Source organism: Phyllopteryx taeniolatus, unplaced genomic scaffold (assembly GCF_024500385.1).
Source record: "Phyllopteryx taeniolatus isolate TA_2022b unplaced genomic scaffold, UOR_Ptae_1.2 contig_80, whole genome shotgun sequence".
In the NCBI taxonomy this organism is placed as follows: domain Eukaryota; kingdom Metazoa; phylum Chordata; class Actinopteri; order Syngnathiformes; family Syngnathidae; genus Phyllopteryx; species Phyllopteryx taeniolatus.
Genome location: NW_026903778.1, coordinates 1 through 19,035, shown reverse-complemented (window position 1 = coordinate 19,035; position 19,035 = coordinate 1). Strand labels below are relative to the sequence as shown.

Here is a 19,035-nt window from a genome sequence, read left to right as displayed (position 1 = left end):
TCCTGTTCCATTCTCTTCCTAATCCCCCAATAAGACCACCGCATCTTCCTCCTCCTTCTTGTTCTCCAAGACCAGCGCCACCATGGGGTCACCCAGTCCCTCAATAACCCCTCTGCAAGTGACCTCAACCCCTGATGCTGCTGCTAGTCATAACAAAACAATAATAATCATAGCAAGAGTTTTGTTATTAATACATAAAGGCAATCCGTGTAAGAAAATGCCATAAATTAAACACACACCCACTTGGAGGGTTTACGCTTTATTTTATCAAAGTAAACCTGCTCATTTGTTCACATATCAAATAATATGTAAGTATCCCTTAATTGCTTATAGTGTAAATCACAGAGTCAGGTCACAGACAACAAGAGTCAAAGATGCTTGCAATACATAAGGACGAAAGTATTTCACAATTTTGTATAGCAAATTATTTGGCTAACAAATGCGAGGTGCAATAGATAGAAAGACTTCTTTTTAGTACAGTGGACAGTATATAAGCCTGTCACGCGGAAGACTGGGGTTCGATTCACTGACGGGTAGTTGAGTTCATGTGCTCTTTAGCTTTTGGTGGGCAGTGTTGCTGTCTACATTGAGAGTGGAGACTATGAAATAGATGACTGAGAGCTAGCGACTGTTATTATTTTAATACTGTAATAATAATCTGTTTTCTGTATCTTACTGACAGATGAGGAAGGCTATTTCTTTTAATTTTGCTTACTAATGTTGGGGCTGCCGGTTGTCCACATTGTTCAGCCACGGTCGGCTTACCGACATCACACATCATTTGACATATGCACCTTAACAAAACCTTTCCTGTTATATTACACCTTATTGTTGACTTAAGGAGTGAGACAAAAGGTTTTAAGTTCAATCACTTTTTCCTATTTTATTTCTGTTTTATTTTATTGACCGGTCATTTAGTCTAATTTTGGATAATAAACCTATTGTTTGCTTAATTTTCTGGTTCAAGCGCAATTGTAGGTTTATGAAATTAACCAAAATCACATTGCGAAATCTGTAGTGACACTTCAAATCGACCATACAAATGTCCCTTTAAAGTTCACAACAATATCAAAATTCAATTCAAAGACAATCGGAATTACAAAGCAATCAAAGAACAATGCTTTCAAATGTCCTTTTTTGACCAAAAAAATCCCAAGAGTCCACAAGCAAGCAAGTCCATTTCTTGCTTTAAGTTAGAGCATTTTGTTTTTGGAGGGTTTCCAATGGATTCAAGACATTTCCAATCTTTTTAATGGGGGAAATGGATTTGATATACAGGCAAATTCAGTCACCGTCACTGTTTAAATGAGTGTATTTTAAGAAGGATTACAAATACACTTTATAGTACACCACCAAAAGTCAAAGTTTCTTTCCAGTCTTATTTCAATCAATCACTTATTTGATATTGACATCACTAAAACATTGGACAAAATGTATGCATTGCTTTGACGAAGTATGGGTCCTCATGGTCCATATTTCACAAACAAGTTCATTTTAGCGGCACGGTGGAGACTGGTTAGTGCATCTGCTTCACAGTTCTGAGGTCCCGCGTTCAATCCCCGGCCCCGCCTGTGTGGAGTTTGCATGTTCTCCCCGTGCCTGTGTGGGTTTTCTCCGGGCACTCAAGTGTCCTCCCACATCCCAAAAACATGCATTAATTGAAGACTCTAAATTGCCCGTAGATGTGACTGTTCAGTTCAGGGTGTACCCCGCCTCCTGCCCGAAGATAGCTGGGATAGCCTCCAGCATGCCCGCGACGCAAGTGAGGAGAAGCGGCTCGGAAAATGGATGGATGGATTTCTGTACATTTGCATTCAAATTGTCAAAATGAAAGCATTTAAAATCATGTCAGGAGTGGGATTTGAACCCACACCTCTATTCGGAGACGAGAAATCCCATTTAGATAGTGCTGAACATTGAGGTTGGCACCTTAGACCGCTCAGCCATCATGACATGCTGAAAACCAGCATGTTTTGCAACATAATTATGAATATATGCCAGCTTTTGAAATTTCGTGTATGAAAGTTTCAAATCTTTCTTGTCTAACTGTCTCATTGTCAATGAAACTAGTGACAAAAAAAATTGCGACACCAGCCATTTTGTGTCGAAAGAATACAGTACTGTAAAGTATTTAAAAAAAAAAAAAGGTCATTTCTGTAAATTTGCATTCAAATTGTCAAAATGAAAGCATTTAAAATGATGTCAGAAGTGGGATTTGAACCCACGCCTCCATTCGGAGACCAGAAATCCCATTTAGAAGGTGCTGATCCTTGAGTCTGGCGCCTTAGACCGCTCGGCCATCCTGACACACTGATCGTGTGGGTTTTCTCCGGGCACTCCGGTTTCCTCCCACATCCCAAAACCGCATTCGAGACTAAATTGCCCGTAGGTGTGAATGTGAGTGCGAATGGTTGTTTGTTTGTATGTGCCCTGTGATTGGCTGGGAACCAGTTCAGGGTGTACCCCGCCTCCTGCCCGATGTTAGCTGGGATAGGCTCCAGCACGCCCACGACCCGAGTGAGGAGAAGCGGCTCAGAAAATGGATGGATGGATATATCTTATATTGCTGTCATATACTGTATCATTGCATCACTTGAAGAACAGTTAGTACTCCAAAATTCTTCCATCACTAATTTAATGTGCTGAAAAATTGCTGATTTATTAAGATGTCATCATTAAAGTGATACAAACAGAGCGGGAGAGTGCCGCATCCTTGCAAGCTACATGCATGAACCCAATAAAAGCGGCTTAATATCCAAAAACTGCATGCGGACATCTTTACTCTGAAAATATGACAACAATCAGTCCATTTTTTTAAATTTTATGGATGAGATTGAGGTGGGTTTTTTCGCCTGTGGGTCCGAGTCGGAGGTCACCTGCGGCTTTCCGTTGGGCATGGGATGAATGAAGACACTTGGCGTTTGGGCTAATTCGATTTATTGAACAAGCCTTAGTGTCATAACAGCTGCTTACATTGACAGAACAACGAAAAAGCCCCCGAAAACCCCTGAATCTCAGTTTATCAAGGTTTAATTCTCTGGGCATGGAATTAGCTCCTCCCTGGGTGCACCCGGCAAATGGCCGTTCCTCATGACCATATTTGGAATCACAACCGCCTGCTGGCGCCTCACCATCTCGCTACGCTCACACCCGGTTCCCTTATCTAATAAGATGCAAAACAATCCTCTTTGCAGACTGGGACGCCTGTTGTGAACCCAAGACATGTTACTGTCTGGGCGGAGAATGAAAACCCTAATAAACGTACAAATGGTTGAAGGCGGTCCTTTGATGTAGAACTTCAAAGAAAAGATGGTTGGCTTGAATACAGATCTCCAAACATTTGGCCCTTGCAAAGGAACTCTGATTGTAGTACTATTGAAATATTCTACAAGATCAAATCAGATCAGCTGCAGTTTTGGGATATTAACCGATGTAACGCGTTCGGCCGGGAGACCCTCATCATGCGTCAGCCGACGTTATGACAAACTCCACGTCTGTCACAAAATGCCACCTACAGAAACGCCTTTGTGATCTATATGTACATATATACACACACATATACTATACATCTGTACACATGCTGGAACAAGGCGACACCCGCTGGCGTCGAAAGGAACTGCAACCCGTGAACTCTCATTTGATGTTTAAACAAGGATAAATGTCTGTTTTGATATTTGACGAACTCTGCAGAATTATTCCAAATGTAGGCCTTGATGTCTGTGTCGATGTGTCAACTTTACCAGCGCAATTACAATTCCATTTTCATTAAAAGCATCTTGATCACTTCTATTCTCACCAGCAGACTTGTGTGTCTTAGCCTGATACTTATAAGAGAATCTTTGTCCACACACTGAGCAGGAAAAAGGTTTCTCACCAGTGTGTGTTCTTGTGTGTATTTTTAATTGTCCCATCACAGAGAATATTTTACCACAAACTGTGCAGGAAAAAGGTTTATCACTCGTTTGGGTTCTTGTGTGTCTTTTTCAGCTTTCCTTCCTAGAAAATCTTAGACCACAAACTGAACAGGCAAAAGGTTTTTCTCCAGTGTGTGTACTCATGTGTTGTTTCAAAATGCTCTTATAAGCAAATGTTTTCCCACAATGAGAACATTTCCATTGTTTGTTGTCAGTGTGAAATGTCATATAACCTTCTGACTGTTCATCATCATCACTTTCATCAGTGTGGGGAGAGTGCGACATCATGTAGTCACTATCTGATTGTGGAGCAAAGAGTCCGTCTGCTTGTTATCCTCCACAGGTTTCTCCATCACCTTCTGTTGTCATGTGTTGACTTTAGCTGCTGCTTGGAGGCTCCGCCCCTCTGCTCTCCTCACTTTGGCCTTCATCTTTAGTCTTCAAAGGGACACCAGTCGATAGAAACTTGGTGATGACCTCCTCTACTTCATGTTTGCTATGGAGGTGCTCTTCCGCATCCTCTTTTTTAATGGGAGTGGGCTCCAATTTCTCTTCCTCTTTGATGTGGTGGACCACTTAGTCCTCCAATTCCTTTAATGTGAGGGGGACTCCGGCTCCTGTCACTCAGTACTGTTAAGGACGTAATATAATGTCAATATTCAATAGATCATGGAACCTTCAATCGTCCTTGCATGTTCGTTTTCTTTGTCCAAAGAGAGAGGAAAAAACAAGACACCAACGTGCTGAGTCTCAGGGTGCATTCAATCAATTGCCCACCAGAGTGCAGGTTCAGTGAATGACACACCTCGTTTATTTGCGCTAACTCCTCTTATACACATCAGAAGGTTTCGTTATGACTGTTCAGCAGAAGGTTTTGATATATGTTTAGCAGAAGGTACCTCTGGCCTTGGGTGTTATCAGAAAAGGGGAGTCACCCTAAAACCATCATTCTTCAGTAATCTACCTTGGGTGCTATAAAGAAAAAAAAGGGAGTCATCCTAAGATGTGGGCACCCCTCTCTCTGGCCTTGGATGTTTTGGAAATGGAACACATTTTTACAATGTGGAGGGTCAGGGGGTGGCAGGAATGGTCCCAAGGACACAACCCACGGCTTCCACTCCGCAAATGCCTGCAGCACGCTGTTATTTATTTGACACGTGTCGAGCAGTCCCCAATAGATGTCAACAACAGGAGTCACAGTTTTTTGTCGGACACATGCCAGCACATGTGTACGCAGGTCTCCTTTGACCGGCAGCATGGTTCCATCTGGAAACACAATGACAAGTTTGTGTACTGGACAGACAATGGCAGCATTACATTTCTGTAAAATGTCTCTTTGGCACATTTCCCCTGCCTCGTCCTGTTGTTTCACCACATCCTCTGGGCAGCAGGTTGGGACAACAGTTGGCAGTGTGTCCCTCTTGTCCATAGGCGTAACAACTGTAGTTACTCTGTGCTTCAGCAGGGCCTCGACAGACATGTGCAACATGTCCAGTTTTTCCACATGTGAAGCATCTTATGGAGTTTGCGCCGCGGGAGTGACCCCTGAAACCACCTCCGACCCCCCTCTAGTCTGCTGCTGTAGTAGCAAAGTGGCCCACGTCAGGTCCAGCGAAAGTAGCTGAGGTGCCATGACAGATAGTGCCTGGTTTTTATTTATTTATTATTTTTTTTATTTTTTCAATTTCATCCTCCTTTCTTTCTCTTTTTTCCTTTTGTCATTCCATAATCATGGCATCATCTTTTGGTTCAATCATCCCCACCAATGCAAGTACATTCATCACTGTACACAGAGCTTGTTCTTTTTCAGCGATTTTAGAGTTCACTGCGGATTTCTTAAAGACGGACGTTTTTTTTTTTCTGTCTTTCAGACGGTGTAACTCAGGAAGCAAAGGCTCAGTCTTTCTGATTTGTCCTTCTTCCTCTTTTTTTTTTATCTAATCACTAACTTGTTTTCTCTCTTGCCTTTTTCTGTTTCTCCTCCCCTACATACCTTAGTCCCGTATAGTTTAACAGTAACTTTGTGAATTACCTGAATCTCCCAATACCAATTCGGGTTTTTCTACCAATTGACAATGTTTGTCTAAATGTCCTTGCATCCATCATCCATTTTCTGAGCCGCTTCTCCACACTAGGGTTGCGGGCGCTCTGGAGCCTATCCCAGCTATCATCGGGCAGGAGGCGGGGTACACCCTCAACAGGGCACGTACAAACAAACACCCATTCGCACTCACATTCACAACTAGGGGCAATTTAGAGTAGTCAATTAACCTACCAAGCATATTTTTGGGATGTGGGAGGAAACCGGAGTGCCCGGAGAAAACCCACGCAGGCACGGGGAGAACATGCAAACTCCACACAGGCGGGGCCAGGGATTGAACCCTGGTCCTCAGAACTGTGAGGCAGACGCTCTAACCAGTCGTCCACCGTGCCGCAAAATTTCCTTCCATCATATAAATATGGGGAGAATTCGTAGAAAAGTGAATGTCTCAGTGACAGATATTTCAAGTGTGAGAAAGGAAGCTTCTACCACAAGTGGCGCATTTCTCCTGGGGGTTTCCCAACACTTAATACATCTTTTTAATTCACTTCGGAATTCTCCTAACAGTTCCTTCGGCGTGTACTAAAAATGCCTGAAAGAATTTTCTACACATAAATAACACTGTATTAGTCTTGTCTTGCAAGACCTTCCCTGGTCTCTAACCAGAGGGATCCTTCACTTCTAATATTTACCTTTTAATAGTGGTAAATCTTCCCTGACCGTTGTCAGAGGGTAACCTTCCCCAGTCGTCACTGGAGGATAACGTTCTCCAATCTGTCGTGATTGGAGGCTAACCTTCCACAACCTTTGTTGTAGGATTTCTCTATCTCGCGAGTCACACAAAACTTATGATTTAGAAAAAATTACTTGTCTCGGACTCACAAATAATTTGGTAACTGTCAATGTTCAGAATTTTGTTAAAAAGGTCTCTGCTTACCTTAGTTTGTGAGCGCTCTGTTTGTGAGTCCAGGCCAAGTAGTTGATGACCAAAATTAACCTCTCCTATCGGACAAATCACGACGCAGGGTCACCATCTTTTAAGGACGTAATATAATGTCAATGTTCAATAGATCATGGAACTTTCAATCATCCTTGCGTGTTCGTTTTCTTTGTCCAAAGAGAGAGGAAAAAACAAGACACCGTGCTGAGTCTCAGGGTGCATTCAATCAACTGCCCACCAGAGTGCAGGTTCTGTGAATGACACACCTTGTTTATTTGCGCTAACTCCTTTTATACATGTCAGAAGGTTTCGTTATGACTGTACAGCAGAAGGTTTAGATATATGTTTAGCAGAAGGTACCTCTGGCCTTGGGTGTTATCAGAAAAGGGGAGTCACCCTAAAACCATGATTCTTAAGTAATCTACCTTGGGTGCTATAAAGAAAAAAAAGGGAGTCATCCTAAAATGTGGGCACCCCTCTCTCTGGCCTTGGATGTTTTGGAAATTGAACTTAATTGTTAAAGAAAGGAACATAGCTTCATGAGTACAAATAGAACAATCCAACAGTACGAAGATCTTCAGTGATGTCTGCAAGACACAAAAAGACAAACACACAGTTTGGTAAATCTGTTCTCATGTTGTGTGTTCTAGTTTATATTTATATTTAAGGTTCATATGAAAGACAGATGAGTTTGATATCCATCCATCCATCCTTCCATTTTCTGTACAGCTTATCCTCACAAGGGTTGTGGGCATGCTGAAGCCGTCCCAGCTCAAATTATTCTCTTGTTCTATGATGGCGCCTACCAGTGTGGTCGCCTCGGTAACGCGCTCTCTAGTATTGTCTTTGTTTTTGTGTTTTTTGTGTTTTTCGTCCGTCTTTGGAGACCTTACACGACTCACTTACACATGGGGAGACCTGCTAACCATCAAGGAGTCTACTCCGGACTTTCTGTCACCAACTTTCGAATATCCGCTCAGTTTTTTCCCCGAGTTACTCACCGGAGCGGCGTCCGCGGTTTTCGGCGCATGGAGACGGAAGCGTCGCCACAGAGGGAAGCGAGCAGGCATTCAGGTGAAACTCCGCAAGAGAGGACACAGATTGGCGTTCCCGTCGATCCACCTCGCGAATGTACGCTCCCTACCCAACAAAATGGACGAGCTTCATCTTCTGTTAAAGACCAGTAAAGACTTCGGACGTTCCGCGGCCATGTGCTTCACGGAGACCTGGCTTTGCAACGCTGTACCCGATGGCGCTGTTATGCTTCCCGGTTTCCATGTTCATCGAGCGGACCGCGACATGGAATCATCGGGGAAAACAAAGGGCGGCGGGATATGCCTCTATATCAACAAAAAATGGTGTACGGACGTCACGGTGCTCAGCACACACTGCAGCCCGCATTTGGAGTCGCTATTCGTAAACTGTAAACCATTCTACTCCCCACGTGAGTTCGCATCATTCATTCTCGCTGGCGTCTATATTCCGCCTCAAGCTAACACGAACGCCGCATTGCTAACGCTCGCCGATCAAGTCAACGAAATTGAAAAAAAACACCCCGACTCACCCCTCATTATTCTCGGGGACTTTAACAAAGCTAAACTCAACCACGAACTCCCTAAATACAAGCAGCACATCGACTGTCCTACCAGGGAAAATAATACTTTAGACCACTGCTACACCACGGTAAAAAACGCATACCGTGCTATACCTCGCGCAGCCTTGGGCTCGTCTGATCACTGCTTAATTCACTTAATACCGACGTACAGGCAAGAACTTAAATGTGCGAAGCCTACAGTGAAAACAGTCAAAAAGTGGACAAATGAAGCCAAGATGGAACTTCAAAGCTGCTTAGACTGCACAGACTGGAGTGTCTTTGAAAATTCAGCTGGCAGCCTGGATGAATATACGGACACTGTCACATCCTATATCAGTTTCTGTGAAGAGGTCTGTGTTCCAACAAAATCATTTCGCACATTCAACAACAATAAGCCGTGGTTCACTGCTAAACTTAAGCAGCTTCGCCAAGCTAAGGAGGACGCATATCAGAGCGGGGACAGGGCCCTGTATAATCGAGCTAGAAACCAGCTGACCAAAGAAATTAACATTGCAAAGAGGATCTATACAGCAAAGTTGGAAAAACAGTTTAGCGCAAACGACTCTAAATCAGTCTGGCATGCATTCCAGTCGCTGACTAATTACAAGCGACGATCCCCCCAAGCTGAGAACAATAGCACACTAGCCAACGACTTGAATACCTTCTACTGCAGATTTGAAAAGGACAGTTTCACACCACACACCAACCCGGCCGCACCCGCGACCACAATCACACCTCTGACCTCTGCGTTAACCATCCATGAACAGGATGTGAGACGCATCTTCAAACAACAAAAGATTAACAAAGCGGCAGGCCCGGACCACGTGTCTCCATCCTGCCTCAAAGTCTGCGCGGACCAGCTCGCGCCAGTCTTCACTCAGATCTTCAACAGATCACTGGAAATGTGCGAAGTTCCATCCTGCTTCAAACGCTCCACCATCATCCCAGTCCCCAAGAAACCTGCAATCTCGGGTCTGAATGACTACAGGCCTGTCGCTTTGACATCTGTGGTCATGAAGTCCTTTGAACGTCTTGTGCTGGACCACCTCAAGAGTGTCACAGGTCCCCTGCTGGACCCCCTGCAGTTTGCCTACCAGGCGAACAGATCTGCGGATGATGCAGTCAACATGGGACTGCACTTCATCCTAGAACACCTCGACAGTGCAGGGACCTACGCGAGGATCCTGTTCGTGGACTTCAGCTCAGCGTTCAACACCATCATCCCTGAACTCCTTTCATCCAAGCTTCTCCAGCTCAGCGTCTCACCTGCCATCTGCCAGTGGATTTACAGCTTTCTGACGGGCAGGACACAGCAGGTCAGGCTGGGGGAGGCCACCTCATCCACACGCAGCATCAGCACTGGGGCGCCCCAAGGTTGTGTCCTCTCTCCGCTGCTCTTCTCTCTCTACACGAACGACTGCACCTCAGCGAACCCGACTGTCAAACTCCTGAAGTTTGCAGATGACACCACTGTCATCGGCCTCATCAAGGACGGTGACGAGTCTGCATATCGACAGGAAGCGGAGCGGCTGGAGCTGTGGTGCGGCCGACACAACCTGGAGCTGAACACGCTCAAGACTGTAGAGATGATCGTGGACTTCAGGAGGCATCCTTCGCCACAGCTGCCCCTCACGCTGTCCAGCTGCCTTGTGTCAACCGTCGAGACCTTCAAGTTCCTGGGAATTACAATCTCCCAGGACCTGAAGTGGGCGACCAACATCAACTCCGTCCTCAAAAAGGCCCAGCAGAGGATGTACTTCCTGCGGCTTCTGAGAAAGCATGGCCTGCCACCGGAGCTGCTGAGACAGTTCTACACAGCGGTCATCGAATCAGTCCTGTGTTCTTCCATCACAGTCTGGTTTGGTGCTGCTACAAAAAAGGACAAACTCCGACTGCAACGGACAATCAAAACTGCTGAAAGGATTGTCGGTACCCCCCTACCCACCCTTGAGGACTTGCACGCTGCCAGAACTAAGACAAGGGCGTGCAAAATCCTCTCGGACCCTCCCCACCCTGGTCACCAGTTCTTCCAGCTCCTTCCCTCAGGTAGGCGCTACCGATCAATGCAAACTAGAACTAGTAGACATTCCAACAGCTTCTTCCCTCTTGCAATCAACTTCTTGAACAGCTAACTTACAATTCCATTACAACAAGCTGGCAATTTTTTGACTTGAGTTCGTTGTCACATTTCTGTATTATGTATTACTCGTGCACTCACTGTAGTTGTCTCGCCGTGCTGCACTATTTGCATATAGTGGCCACTCATGCCAGAGTAGCATCTGCTCCATTTGCACACTGATTGAGGAGTATCTGTAACATTTGCACAACCATTGTCCCAGATTATCGCAGTACTCGTCACTTTAAACCGCATACACTCCTTGAAGTCTCAGTGCCCTTTGCACAATGGTCATTGCACCGGACTATTGCGATATTAGCCATTCGAACTGAGGACTCTGCATCTTTTTGCACAATTGTTGTTTGTTGTTGTTTTTTGTCAATGTCTTTATGTCTCCAAAGTGTTCTGTAAATTGACTGTCTGTTGTACTAGAGCGGCTCCAACTACCGGAGACAAATTCCTTGTGTGTTTTGGACATACTTGGCAAATAAAGATGATTCTGATTCTGATTAAAGATTTCTTCTTCGTGTCTATGTCGATCAACCCCAAACCACCCGCTCCATGATCCCCTATCAGCGTAGCATGACTCACCAGACCCTTTTCTCTCTTCCACATGAAACGACTGAAAATTGCCTTTAGCTTACTCAAAATGTCACCAGGCAAATCAGTAACAGTCAGGGCATGTACCAACTTTGAAATACACAAAGCGTTTATTACTAGGACTTTACCTTTCAGGGTTAGATTTCTCAACCTCCATACGTTAAGTTGACTTTCTATTTTATTCAAAATGTTCTCCCATGTTTTCCTATTACATACCTCCGCAAGCTTACCTAACAAGACTCCCAGAACTTTGTAGCTGTTCTCGGCCTCACGAAAACCCCAGGTGCTAGGAGTAGCCTGCAACGCACCAAACACAGCCATAGTCGTCTTATTTGTATTTATCTTTGCGCCAGAGGCCTGGCAGTAAACATTCAGTTCATGGAGAGCCATTTTAAGACTCTCTACATCCCTGACTAACAAATTTGTGTCATCTGCATATTGAATAATTCTAACTTCATTGTTTGCTGGTGTCAGAATACCCCTAATTCCATTATTCTGCTTGAGCAGGGCAGCCAGCGGTTCCGCCACAAGGCTGTAAAGCAGTGAGGACAAAGGGCATCCCTGTCTCACCGACCTCCCCAGCCTCACAGGGCCCGTCAGCAACCCATTAACTTTGATTCTACTCTTCTTCTTTTCCTTTCGGCTTGTCCCGTTAGGGGTCGCCACAGCGCGTCATCCTTTTCCATGAGAGCCTATCTCCTGCATCCTCCTCTCGAACACCAACTGCCATCATGTCTTCCCTCACGACATCCATCAACCTTCTCTTTGGTCTTCCTCTAGCTCTCTTGCCTGGCAGCTCCATCCTCATCATCCTTCTACCAATATACTCACTCTCTCTCCTCTGGACGTGTCCAAACCATTGAAGTCTGCTCTCTCTAACTTTGTCTCCAAAACATCGAACCTTGGCTGTCCCTCTGATGAGCTCATTTCTAATTTTATCCAACCTGGTCACTCCGAGAGCGAACCTCAACATCTTCATTTCCGCCACCTCCAGCTCTGCTTCCTGTTTTCTCTTCAGTGCCACTGTCTCTAATCCATACATCATGGCTGGCCTCACCACTGTTTTATAAACTTTGCCCTTCATCCTAGCAGAGACTCTTCTGTCACATAACACACCTGACACCTTCCTCCACCCGTTCCAACCTGCTTGGACCCGTTTCTTCACTTCCTGACCACACTCACCATTGCTCTGGACGGTTGACCCCAAGTATTTAAAGTCCTCTACCCTTGCCATCTCTTCTCCCTGTAGCCTCATTCTTCCCCCACCACCCCTCTCATTCATGCACATATATTCTGTTTTACTTCGGCTAATCTTCATTCCTCTTCTTTCCAGTGCATGCCGCCATCTTTCTAACTCTTCCTCCAGCTGCTCCCTGCTTTCACTGCAGATCACAATGTCATCTGCAAACATCATGGTCCACGGGGATTCCAGTCTAACCTCATCTGTCAGCCTATCCATCACCACTGCAAAAAGGAAGGGGCTCAGGGCTGATCCCTGATGCAGTCCCACGTCCACCTTAAATTCTTCTGTCACACCGACAGCACACCTCACCGCTGTTCTGCTGCCCTCGTACATGTCCTGTATTATTCTAACATACTTCTCTGCCACTCCAGACTTCCGCATGCAGTACCACAGTTCCTCTCTGGGTACTCTGTCATAGGCTTTCTCTAGATCTACAAAGACACAATGTAGCTCCTTCTGACCTTCTCTGTACTTTTCCATCAACATCCTCAAGGCAAATAATGCATCTGTGGTACTCTTTCTAGGCATGAAACCATACTGTTGCTCGCAAATACTCACTTCTGTCCTGAGTCTAGCCTCCACTACTCTTTCCCATAACTTCATTGTGTGGCTCATCAACTTTATTCCTCTATAGTTGCCACAGCTCTGCACATCACCTTTGTTCTTAAAAATGGGCACCAGTACACTTTTCCTCCATTCCTCAGGCATCTTCTCACGCACTAGAATTCTATTGAACAAGCTGGTCAAAAACTCCACAGCCACCTCTCCTAGATGCTTCCATACCTCCACAGGAATGTCATCAGGACCAACTGCCTTTCCATTTTTCATTCTCTTTAATGCCTTTCTAACTTCCCCCTTACTAATCATTGCCACTTCCTGGTCCACCACACTTGCCTCTTCTACTCTCCCTTCTCTATCATTTTCCTCATTCATCAACTCCTCAAAGTATTCTTTCCATCTACCTAGCACACTGCTGGTACCAGTCAACATATTTCCATCTCTATCCTTAATCACCCTAACCTGCTGCACATCCTTCCCATCTCTATCCCTCTGTCTGGCCAGCCTGTATAGATCCTTTTCTCCTTCTTTAGTGTCCAACCTGCCATACATGTCATCATATGCCTCTTGTTTTGCCTTTGCCACCTCTACCTTTGCCCTGTGTCGCATCTCAATGTATTCCTTTCGCCTCTCCTCGGTCCTCTCAGTGTCCCACTTCTTCTTAGCTAACCGTTTTCCTTGTACGATTTCCTGTACTGTGAGGTTCCACCACCAAGTCTCCTTCTCTCCTTTCCTGCCAGAAGATACACCAAGTACTCTCCTGCCTGCTTCTCTGATCACCTTGGCTGCAGTGGTCCAGTCTTCTGGAAGCTCTTCCTGTCCACCGAGAGCCTGTATCACCTCTTCCCGAAAAGCTGCACAACACTCGTCCTGTCTCAGCTTCCACCACATGGTTCTCTTCTCTGCCTTTGTCTTCCTAATTTTCCTCCCCACCACCAGAGTCATCTTACACACCACCATCCTATGCTGTCTAGCCACACTCTCCCCTACCACTACCTTACAGTTGGTAACCTCCTTCAGATTACATCGTCTGCACAAGATGTAATCCACCTGTGTGCTTCTACCTCCGCTCTTGTAGGTCACCCTATGTTTGTGCCTCTTCTGGAAAAAAGTGTTCACTACAGCCATTTGCATCCTTGTTGCAAAGTCTACCACCATCTGTCCCTCCAAGTTCCTTTCCTGGATGCCGTACTTACCCATCACTTCTTCATCACCCCTATTACCTTCACCAACATGTCCATTACAATCTGCACCAATTACGACTCTCTCTCTGTCTGGGATGCTCAGAACTACATCATCTAGCTCCTTCCAGAATTTCTCTTTCACCTCTAGGTCACATCCTACCTGTGGGGCATAGCCACTAATCACATTACACATAACACCCTCAATTTCAAATTTCAGCCTCATCACTCGATCTGATACTCTTTTCACCTCCAAGACATTCTTAGCCAACTCTTCTTTTAAAATAACCCCGACTCCATTTCTCTTCCCATCTACACCATGGTAAAATGATTTAAACCCTGCCCCTAAACTTCTAGCCTTACTGCCTTTCCACCTGGTCTCCTGGACACACAATATATCAACCTTTCTCCTAATCATCATGTCAACCAACTCCCGAGATTTTCCTGTCATAGTCCCAACATTCAAAGTCCCCACATTCAGTTCTTGGCTCTGTGTTTTCCTCTTCTCTTTCTGCCGAAGAACCCGCTTTCCACCTCTTCTTCTTCTTCTTCTTTGACTTCGACTTCGACCCACAGTAGCTGAATTTCCAACAGCGCCCTGCAGGTTGACGGCGCCGGTGGCGGACGTTGTTAACCCGGGCCACGACCGATCCGGTATGGAATTCTTTGGATGAACGCTCATATTTGTTTGGCAAGGTTTTAAGCCGGATGCCCTTCCTGACGCAACCCTCTGCATTTATCCGGGCTTGGGACCGGCCTACCGTTTGCACTGACTTGTGCCCCCCATAGGGCTGCATTATCCATTCTTTTCTGTACCAGTCGAAAAGAACAGTCAATTTTGGTTTGTATTTACATTTGAGGGCAAAAAAATATACATTTACTAGATTACCACAAGGTTACTGTGAAAATCCAACCATTTATTCACAAGTAATGACAACAAGCATGTCGAAATTCACTCCCCCAGGAGGGAGCCAAATTTTACGATATGTAGATGATGTTCTCCTGGCATCTCCAGATGGAGAGACATGCATCACAGATTCATTAGCCTTGCTGCATCATCTAGCAGAAAAGGGACATAAAGTTAGCAAAAATAAATTACAATTGTGTAAAAGGCAAGTCAAATATCTAGGCCATAATTTAAGTGTAGGAGGAAGGACTATATTAGAAGACAGAAAAGCTATCGTCTTAAAAGCCCCCTAAACCACAGACAAATTATTGTAGAGCATGGATTCCAAACTATGTAGAAATTGTTGCACCATTGTCAAAATGAATGTATGAAGACAACCTTAAAATGACATCACCTGTTCAATGGAATACAGAGGCAGAAAAGGCGGAGCGACGGGAAAGATTGTTTAGAGCGTGATGAGAGGCTGTAATCTGAACAATCTCCCAGATGCCCTCCTCATGAGCAAAAGAAACCAGCGTTTTCATTCCTTTTTGTGTCTATTTTTATATGTGTTGGGCGAGATAGATCCAACAGGTACATAACGTTTTGTTGCCTGTTTGCGAGCTGTAAAGTACGTGAACATACCTCAAGCAATGCTTCAATGAACATTCTCTCCCGTGCACCAGTGACGAACAGGTTTTTCCTCATTTTGTCCCCCCACAGTCACTCACACGCACACACAGAAACAAGACATTGGTGTGGCGCATTGTTGTTGTTGTTACCATCGTAACGAGTGTGTCCCGTCGCGTTGACCGGTGACACCTTTTCTGCTTCCACCTCTCGGACAGTGTTTGATTTGACAAGATAAAGCCCAGTGATGGTAAAAGACGGGATAGGGTGCTATCGGAATAAATGTCGAGTAGTGTCTGCCCGAGAAATGGCAAGATTTGATGGCAGTAGTCTGACAGTGTCATCGGGAAAGACCAAATGTGTCTTGTAGCCTAATACAGCCATGAGACAACACGGACAGCCCTGTTGCTGGCCGCTGCCTGATACAACTACAACGACTAGAGAGCAGAGTGGCGCAGCGGAAGCGTGCTGGTCCCAAAACCCAGAGGTCGAAGGGTTGAAACCATCCTGTGCGATCTGGAGCTCGTTCTCTGTTTTCGTATGTCTGCTCATAGGATGTTGTGGAACTGCTGTCATTTAACGTCTTACTCTTAGTGATACATATTGTGCAATTAAGACATGTCACCTCATTGGCTGAGGCCCAAGGTTAGTGACCCTTTCCTCAATTCACTTCTTATTGGAAAAAAAAAATCGTCATTTATTCAATGTTCTGTCAATTTAAAATCACTGTGTAAGTTCCCATAAAGGTGGCATGACAGTTCAGCGTGAAAGACAAAGGTAATGACATTAAGGCAAACACTTTCAGGGGAGCTCACACAGAGGAAGAACACAGGACTGATTCGATGACCGCTGTGTAGAAATGCCTCAGCAGCTCCTGTGGCAGGCCATGCTTTCTAAGAAGCTGCAGGAAGTACATCCTCTGCTGGGCCTTTTTGAGAACGGAGTTGATGTTGGTCGCTCACTTCAGGTCCTGAGAGTTCTAATTCCCAGGAACTTGAAGGTCTCGACCGTTGACACAAGGCAGCTGGACAACGTGAGGGGCAGCTGTGGCGAAAGATGCCTCCTGAAGTCAACAATCATCTCTACAGTCTTGAGCGTGTTCAGTTCCAGATTGTGTCGGCCGCACCACAGCTCCAGCCGCTCCGCTTCCCGTCGATATGCAGACTCGTCACCTTGATGAGGTCGATAACAGTGGTGTCATCTGCAAACTTCAGGAGTTTGACAGCCGGGTGCACTGAGGTGCAGTCGTTCGTGTAGAGAGAGAAGAGCAGCGGAGAGTGGACACAACCTTGGGGCGCCACAATGCTGATGCTGCGTGTGGATGAGGTGGCCTCCCCCAGCCTCACCTGCTGTGTCCTGTCCGTCAGGAAGCTGTAAATCCACTGGCAGATGGCAGGTGAGACGATAAGCTGGAGAAGCTTGGATGAAAGGAGTTCAGGGATGATGGTGTTGAATGCTGAGCTGAAGTCCACAAAAAAGATCCTCGTGAAGGTCCCTGTCAAGGTGTTCTAGGATGAAGTGCAGTCCCATGTTGACTGCATCTTCCGCGGACCTGTTCGCTTGGTAGGCAAACTGCAGGGGGTCCAGCAGGGGACTTGTGACGCTCTTGAGGTGGTCCAGCACGAGACGTTCAAAGGACTTCATAACCACAGATGTCAAGGCGACAGGCCTGTAGTCATTTAGACCCGAGATTGCAGGTTTCTTGGGGACTGGAATGATGGTGGAGCGTTTGAAACAGGATGGTACTTCGCACAGTTCCAGAGATCTATTGAAGAGTGAGGAGTGAAGAGTGAAGAGTGGCGCGATCTGGTCCGCGCAGACTTTGAGGCAGGATGGGGACACATGGTCTGGGCCTGCCGCTTTGTTAATCTTTTGTTGTTTGAAGATGCGCCTCACATCCGGTTCGCGGATGGTTAACGCAGAAGTCGGTGGTGTGATAGGGGTCGGTGGTGCGGCTGGGTGGGTGTGGGGTGTGAAAGTGTCCTTTTCAAATCTGCAGTAGAAGGTAATCAAGTCGTTGGCTAGTGTGCTATTGTTCTCAGCTTGGGGGGGGATCGTCACTTGTAATTAGTCAGCGATTGGAATGCATGCCAGACTGATTTAGTCCTTAGCGCTAAACTGTTTTTCCAACTTTGCTGCATAGTTCCTCTTTGCAATGTTAATTTCTTTCGTCAGCTGTTTTCTAGCTCGATTATACAGGGCCCTGTCCCCGCTCTGATATGCATCCTCCTTAGCTTGGCGAAGCTGCTTAAGTTTGGCAGTGAAGCACGGCAGTGAACCACGTACATTCGCGAGGTGGATCGACGGGAACGCCAATCTGTATCCTCTCATGCGGAGTTTCACCTGGATGCCAGCTCGCTTCCCTCTGTGGCTTCGCCTCCGCCTCCATGCGCCGAAGACCGCGGACGCCGCTCCGGTGAGTAACTCGGGGAAAAAACTGAGTGGATTTGCGAAAGTTGATGAAAGAAAGTCCAGAGTAGCCTCGTTGATGGTTAGCAAGTCTCCCCTTGTGTAAGTGAGTCGTGTAATGTCTCCAAAGACGAACGAAAAACACAAAAACAAAAACAATACTAGAGAGCGCGAAACCGAGGCGACCACACATGAATGGTGCCATCATGAATCGGGAAAGACCAAATGTGTCTTGTAACCTGATCCAGCCATGAGACAACCGGAACAGCCCTGTTGCTGGCGGCTGCCCGATATTTGTCCGACGGTAAAAGTTGTTTACATGTTTACTCTAATCCTATTGCAAAGCATTCATTCAACAGTATAATGTTGATTGTATCATGAAAGTTGAAGTTGTCTGTGAAGAGGACTGTGCCCTCATCAAAAGATAGCGGCTGGAACATTTTGCGGTCGAAGGTTGAAACAATCAGCGCTGATGAAGAACACATCTGCATTATCATCTGCACAATGAGTTATATCTATCATTGTTTCACCTTGCTGCTGATAGCACCTTGCTCAAGATAGCAGCAGCAGTGTCTGTGTAATTAGGAACCACCCTAAGGAAATAAAAAGAGAGGTATCGGCAGAGTGTGCTCAGAGCGGTAGGAGGTTGTAACTGCGTACAACTCTGTCCGTTCTCCTCGCGAGTAAAAGAACCAGTCTCTTGTCTTCCTTCCTTGTTTATTGTTTATTAAATGTTCTAGGTTGTTTGAACCTGACACGGCGCATTGTTGTCGTCACCATCGTAACGAGTGTGTCCCGACGCGTTGACCAGTGACACATTTTCTGCTTACACCTCGAGGACAGTGTTTGATTTGACAAGATAAAGCCCAGTGATGGTAAAAGACGGGATAGGTGCTATCACAATAAATGTCGAGTAGGGTTGC

General features: G+C 45.7%; 1 non-coding gene across 1 annotated transcript; it reads right to left on the bottom strand.

Moving 5' to 3' along the window:
* Nucleotides 1–2,200: 2,200 nt before the first annotated feature.
* Nucleotides 2,201–2,307, bottom strand: trnal-caa (transfer RNA leucine (anticodon CAA)). Its single transcript has 2 exons — nt 2,270–2,307; nt 2,201–2,246 (listed from the first exon to the last, which is right to left on the bottom strand). It is a non-coding gene; the product is annotated as a tRNA-Leu (tRNA).
* Between the last annotated feature and the right edge of the window lie 16,728 nt (nt 2,308–19,035).